Below are 7,356 nucleotides of genomic sequence, written 5' to 3' on the forward strand. Positions count from 1 at the left end.
TACCCCTAACTTACATTTTAAATGATTTTAAATTCTTTTATGGGGGGGATACAAGTTGAAACATTATAGTTATTATATCAATCACATGTGATTAATAACTATCAGACAGATGGATTTCTTATACTTCAAAATTGTGTTATCAAACAACTATTTCAAAACATTTTATCAAACTCTTTTATATGATAAACTCTTTATAAAAAAATCTTTTAAACTTATGTATTGTCAAAATCATGTCTATACAGATATAGTTATATAAATAAGATTGAAAGGGCTTAGGACTGATAACTCACTTTATTTCTTGTTCCTTGTTTGGTTGTGGACTTAGGGTATCGGTTGTTTGTCCGAATGACATTTGAATCTTAGTTATATATTATGTATATATGTATAGATATAAAAGTTCTTACATTAGTTCAGTGCCTTTGGGTAACAAAGGTGTACAAACATACTCAGTCATTCAAACAACATTACTAGTAAACTATAATAGGTATAGCTTAGGAGATTACTGCTGGATAAGGTGTCTAAGTCCATAACTATTTCTGGTAAATACTTGACCCGACCCGGCATAGTCCATTTGGGTTGCATGGCATCATGCAATTGAATAAACTAAATGAGAGAAATAACACTTATATTTATTAATATATTATAAGTTCTAATATATTAATAATATTATTTAATTAGTTTTGATCAAGAATTAATTAAGTGATCAAAAGATAACTAATTAGATATATAGGTAGATTAAGTAAATCTTCCATATCTTATAGTGGGCTAAGAGGCTCCATGGATTGTCAAGTTGGGTTCTACCCATGAGATGCTCCATGGATGCTCCATGGAGTTAACCCATGGATCAAGAAATGAAGAGTCATGGAACATTAGGGTTTACCTAATGCAACACACTATATAAGCAATGTAACTCTCCCCAAAATCGGTTACACTAAGAAAGAAGAGGGCTTGGCCGATTTTGCAAGTGTTAGAGTATTCACTCAAGTTTATTCTTTGCATTTGGTGTTGTGTGAAGCATTTGAGGCATCACACTTGAGGTGCTAGGCTCACAAGGTTTCAAGGAACACTTTCAACATCAAGGTATGTAGTTCTATCTTTTATACAAAGAAAATTGTACCCCATGTATGCTAGATAGGTTCATAACCTTGGAAAACAACTTTGCATGATTATTAGACAAACATAGATCCAAGGTTATTAGGGTTGCATGTACACTTAGGAAGTGTTAGAATGCTCAAAACCCATCAGTGGTATTAGAGCTTACGCTTGTTTGTTGATTTATGTGCAAACTGCTTGAAAAAAAAATCAATTTTCTGTTTTCTGCTCGTATGAACTTGCCGATTCCATGGGGGGACTCGACGAGTCCATGAACAAATGCAAGCTACTCATAGAGTCTGTTCTTGCACTCGACGAGTAGAGGCGTCTGTGTTCAGAATTTCAATTTTAGTTGTTGGAAATGGACTAGAAACATTACCCTAAATTGTTTTAGTACTTGAAAATATGTTTTAAATGGTGTAATGTTTATGCTAATCCATTTACAATGACAATTATCAAAATTACAAGTTTTATGTGTAATTTTTTATTCTTGAAAGTGGTCATATTCATGTTCCTGTTCTTATGATGTTTAGATGATCATAGGAATTATTTGTAACCCATGTGGTAGATTAATTCATGATCATAATGTGTTTTAATGGAGTCCATAACTTGTTCTCAAGTTATGGAAAACCAAAAGTCACTTTGTTAAAAGCCATTAAAATAACACATGAGTTATAAAAATGAAGAGTCTTCATTTTAATACTCTATTAACTCATAAGTTTCAAGAAATGAAAAGTTTTGAAAGTTTACAAAACTTGCCCTCAAGTTTTGGAACAAGTAAAGTCTTGATTAAAACTTTAGTTCCAACCCTTAGAATTTTAAAAGTTAAAATTCAACCCTTATACTTATAATATTATAAGTTAATAATAACATATATATATATATATATATATATATATATATATATATATATATATATATGTATAAGATCAAAGTCGTCTTACCGTTAGTACGCCTCATTCACGAAGCCGGTCTATAAGGTGGGTATAAGGTTGTTGCTTATAAAATGGCAACTTAATGGGTGTCCACTCTCACCCACCGCTTGCTTGACTGGTGGAGGGTCGTTAGCCGAACGGGTAGGACATGGACTTATAAATTCTCATTAAAAGTATAATGATAATTATAAAGTAACTAAATGTTTTATTAAATTCCTAATCTTAGTTACTTTAGGAAAAATGTGAATAAGGTGCTAATCCATGAAATTACACTTTACACTTTGTCTAAGTCGATAGTGGAGCGTGTGTGGTTAACCGGCACACTAACTTGGACTTAACAAGGTACGTAAAGGATTACTTAATGTTTATCATAGTATCGATAGAGCGTGTGTGGTTAACTGGCACATCGATTGAGGGATAATACATTAAGGGTACCAAGTAATTTGCATGGTTACTTCATACCTCGTTTTGTGATCCTCGGCATCCCAGTCACAAAACTTGAAGGGCACACTCGAGATTGAAACATGCCTTTGAAAAGTTCATTGAATCTCAAAAGAATCTAGGATTTTCTAAGAACCAAATTAAATATTTTAATATTTTGGCTTTGGTGGAAATTGGTGAATCGTCATTCACCTACCTTTCAAATATGTTATTACTTAGATTACGGCATACCTCTTCTAATTATAATATATTGTGATTGGGTCCTAGCCTTAATACTACATTTAGGTGTTTTATTAAGGATTATCTCTATTTCTAAACTAAACTTTTCTTCTTTTCAGATGTCTGCAAACACTGCTGCTTCCGGCTCTAATCCTAATGGCTCATTTTCTCTAATGAACTTGTGTGGGAAAGTCACTTTTGATGGATCCAACTTTAATGAATGGATCAGAAACATCCAAATGATTACCCGCTACGAGGACAAAGAATATTTCCTCGATAAGGAGCTTAAGGAGATTGATGAGACAGTTGTTACTCCTCAAGAGATTGCTGACTTTAGGGCACATGAAAGGGATGCCACCAAGGTGGCATGAATCATGATGGTCACTATGACAGCCGACCTCCAAAAGTCCTAAGAGGACTTCTACCCTTTTGAAATGCACCAAGATTTGATGGAAAGATACTATCAAAGTGCAAGACAAGAGAGGTATGAAATCATCTCCTCCATGATAACAACCCGAATGAAGGATGGTGAACCTATCATGGACCACATGCAGAAAATGCAAAGATTTTTGGACAGCTTGCTGAAACTTAATGTGAACTTCCCCGAGGAGCTAGCAATAGATACCATTTTGCACTCCTTACCTTCATGTTATAATCAATTCTGCATGACATACCACATGAACAAGGAAGAGGTCACTCTCAGCAAACTTCAAGGACTCTTAAAGACCACGGAAAGTGGTCTTAAGGGTAAGGCGGTTGTTACTACTTCTACTCCTATCAAATCCGCCCCTGTCTTGGCAATCGGAAAAGCACGAGGGAAGAAGAGAAAGAGTTCTTCGAAGGGTACCAAGTCTAGGACCCTTGATGGATCTTCTTCAAGTGGAACCAAGAAAGGTTTCATCACTCCTTCTTCTGACCAAAAGAGGCTGAATGCTTCTATTGCCATGAAAAGGCACATTGGAAGCGGAACTGCCTAAAGTACCAGCAAGATGTGAAGGATGGGAAAGTCAAACCCAACCATGCAGGTATTTACACTATCTTATCTAATAACTCACCCCATTCTAACTCTTGGGTCCTTGATACCGGTTGTGGTATTCATATTTGTTCTTATCTGTAAGGACTAAGAAGAAGTGAGAATGTGGAGCAAGGAAGAATAAACTTGATCATGGGAAACAGGAAAGCTTCACCTATCACCAAGATTGGAGTTTATACTTTATCGCTAAGTAGTGGGTTTAATTTAGATTTGAATAAATGTTGTTATTCGCTAGAAATGGCAAGAAATATTATTTCCTTTCATGCATTGTATAAACAAGGTTTTACCTTTTCATTTGATAATGAAGTTGGTTCGATTAATGCTTTCTTTAATAATATTCTTTATTTTAAAGCATTACCTTGTGATGGTGTGTATGAAACTATATCTGTGGTTGATAACTTAGGAAATAATGTTTTGTGTATTGATTCTCGTAATAATAATAACATGGATAAAGCATCATTATGGCATTGTCGTCTTGGACATATAAGCAAGAAACGCATAGGCCAACTCCAAAAGGATGGAGTCTTGGAGTCGTTTGACCTAAAGTCAGATGATAGTTACGAATCATGCTTACTTGGAAAATGACAGAGTTGCCTTTCACAGGTTCTTGTGAGAGGGGTGAAGGTTTGTTGGACCTTGTACACACGGATGTGTGTGGACCATTCAAACATGCCACAAGGGATGCTAATCGTTATTATTTGACTTTTACTAATGATTACAGTAGATATGGATATGTCTACTTAAGCAAGCATAAGTCAGAGACTTTCGAGAGGTTTAAGGAATTTAAACAGGAAGTCGAGAATCAATTGGGCAGGAACATTAAGATGCTTTGATCCGATCGAGGTGGTGAGTATCTTAGTTCAGAGTTCCTCGACTAACTTAGGGAATGTGGGATTGTCTCAAAATTGACAGCTACCAGGACACCGCAGTTGAATGGTGTGGCTGAGAGGCGTAATCGAACCTTGTTGGATATGGTTCGTTCCATGATGAGTCGAGCTTCGCTACCAATCTCATTCTGGGGGTATGCCTTAGAGACTGCTGCTGCTCATATTCTTAATCTAGTCCATACAAAGAAAGTTGCCAAAACTCCTCACGATATGTGGACTGGTAAAGTACCCAAACTATACCACATCAAGATTTGGGGTTGTGAGGCTTTTGTGAGGCGCGAGGCTTTTGTGAGGCGCGAGTCTCATGATAAGCTAGAACCCCAAAGCGAGATGTGTATTTTCATCGGCTACCCACAAAGATCCTTTGGTTACCTCTTCTACAAACCTAGTGATAATGTGGTCTTTATAGCAAGAAGAGGAGTCTTGAGAGAGAGAGAGAGAGAGAGAGTTTATAAGCCAAGGAGACATTGGGAGGCAAATTAACCTTGAAGAACTTCAAGAGTCAAGTGGTGAAGGAACTTCAAACCCTAGTCCTTAACTTGAGGAGGAAACTCCTGTTAAGCCAATTGATGAGTCTGTACCTCCGAGGCATTCCACGAGAGTTAGGAATGCACCTGAGCATTACTATGGTTTCCATATTACTACGGAAGGTGATACACTTATTAGTGATGAGACACTAGTAGGTCTGGATGAACCTAACAGCTACATAGAAGCCATGGCAGGCCCTGAGTCTACTAAATGGAAAGAGGCTATGGATAGTGAGATACTTAATGAAGGTAAAACCTTGTCGATATACCTGGATGCTTATATACGGTATCATCATTTCCATTTCCCAGTTTCTGGAAAGATTGAGCAGATCGTCGATATACCTGGATGCTTATATACGGTATATATAGATCCATTTATTTATTTATTTTTTAAAATTTTATTTATGGTTCATATATATTTGATTTTTACTATTTGTAGGTGAATCCCATTGCTGCAAATAGCAAGTATTGAAATGTGTTTACAGAAAACAAACGTGCAGTTTCCATTATATCAACTGTCGATTTTGGAAAGGTTTGTCATCTCACTCTTTTATGATTATTTCTTGACTTAATGAATAAAAAAAATGACTTAATAGAAAAGTTAATTTAGGTAGCATTTGTGGCAATTGGAGCAACAATGGTGGGTAGTATAATATTCACTAAAAAAACGGGAGACTATGTCCAGAAAGGAGACGAGGTTCAAATTTATTTAACTATACACGTAAATTTCCGTTTCTACCCTTGTTCGGTTTTTGATTCATACATCTTCCTGTTTATTTATGTTTATATAGTTTGGGTATTTCTCATTTGGTGGAAGCACAGTCATTTGTGTCTTTGAAAAGGTCAGACCATCTAATTTATAATAACTTGTTTTAAATTATAATCAAGTATTATGAGTGTATTATATTATAAAAAAAAAGTAAAATTTTCAGGATTCGATAGCTTTAGACGAGGACCTTTTGGCTTATAGTGCAAGATCATTTGAAACCCTAGTTTCAGTTGGAATGCAATTGGGGGTATCCCTAAAGAAACGCACACAACTTCCATTGTCAACATCAAACACCTCATTTTATGTTGAATGATAAAAAACTTGTGTTTATGGAGAATCCCAAATTACCATTTGCTCCCTAAAATATTTTGTCAATTGCAGTGTGTGTTGTGTATATTTAGACAAAAAGTTGCAACTTTTTTGTCCTTGTTCTCTTCTTTTTTATCTTAAGAAGTAAATGCCATCTGAATCATCATGATTAGGCCGGTGAGTGTCATATCATACTTGCCATACTTTTCAAGTGGCACATCATTTTTTATCACTTCATACAAAACTGGTGGGTGTTATATCTCATTTTACCATATTTTTGTTTTTTTTCATTTTTTAAATTGAATAAAATGTAAACAATTAAAAAAAAATACTTCATTTTTTGTCAATTGCAGTGTCTGCATCTCAGGTGGTGCCAACCGATATGGTGCCTTTGCTACCGAAGCAGCACCAGGCACCAAGGCAATACGAAACTCCACCCGCCTCTCTGGAGGCACTCCCGGTAAATCTTCGGGGAAAACATCCTGAAAGTCCTGTACAACCGGCACACTGCCCACATTTTCCGTGGTCTCTACCCTCGTATCCGAGATATAAGCCAAAAATCTCGTACAACCCTGCTATAGAAACCTCCTAGCCCTCGTAGCCGAACAAAGAGTTGGCCCCTGAGAGGCTCTCTCGCCATGCATAACTAGTTCTCCCCCACTTGGGGTTCGAACCCTAATCAACTGGCGCTCGCAATCAATCATGGCCGCATTGGCCCCCAACCAGTCCAAACCTACAATCACCTTCAGTCCTCGCAACGGTATCAGAACCAGATCCACTCGAAACCTCTCGCCCAACACATTCAGGATGCAATCCTGATACACCCTCGTAGAACTCATAGTGCGGTCGTCTGCAATCTCCACCTCGAGCGGGGAATCCAAAGTTCCCGGTGCATCCCGGAAATTCTTGCTAAGCGCAAGTGACACAAACTATCGGGTAGCACCTGAATCAAACAAGACATAAGCAGACATACCATTGACCAAAAAGGTCCCTATACAAGCATATAGTACACATAAGTCATACAATTAATAAGAACAGAGAATAATAGACATGTACTAGCCACAACGTCTGGCGCTGCCCGAGCCTCCTCGGTAGTCAGCTGAAATGCACGACTCTTCACCGTCGGGGAATCCGCCTTAGCAGG

At 37.0% G+C, this 7,356-nt stretch overlaps 1 long non-coding RNA gene across 1 annotated transcript; it reads left to right on the forward strand.

The window, feature by feature from the left end:
• The first annotated feature begins 5,783 nt into the window (after window positions 1-5,783).
• Window positions 5,784-6,194, forward strand: LOC145047638 (uncharacterized). Its single transcript, XR_013682302.1, has 3 exons — window positions 5,784-5,831; window positions 5,926-5,976; window positions 6,067-6,194. It is a non-coding gene; the product is annotated as an uncharacterized LOC145047638 (long non-coding RNA).
• Window positions 6,195-7,356: the final 1,162 nt, after the last annotated feature.

This window comes from Lactuca saligna, chromosome 5 (assembly GCF_052625555.1).
Source record: "Lactuca saligna cultivar CGN05327 chromosome 5, ASM5262555v1, whole genome shotgun sequence".
Taxonomy (NCBI): Eukaryota; Viridiplantae; Streptophyta; class Magnoliopsida; order Asterales; family Asteraceae; genus Lactuca; species Lactuca saligna.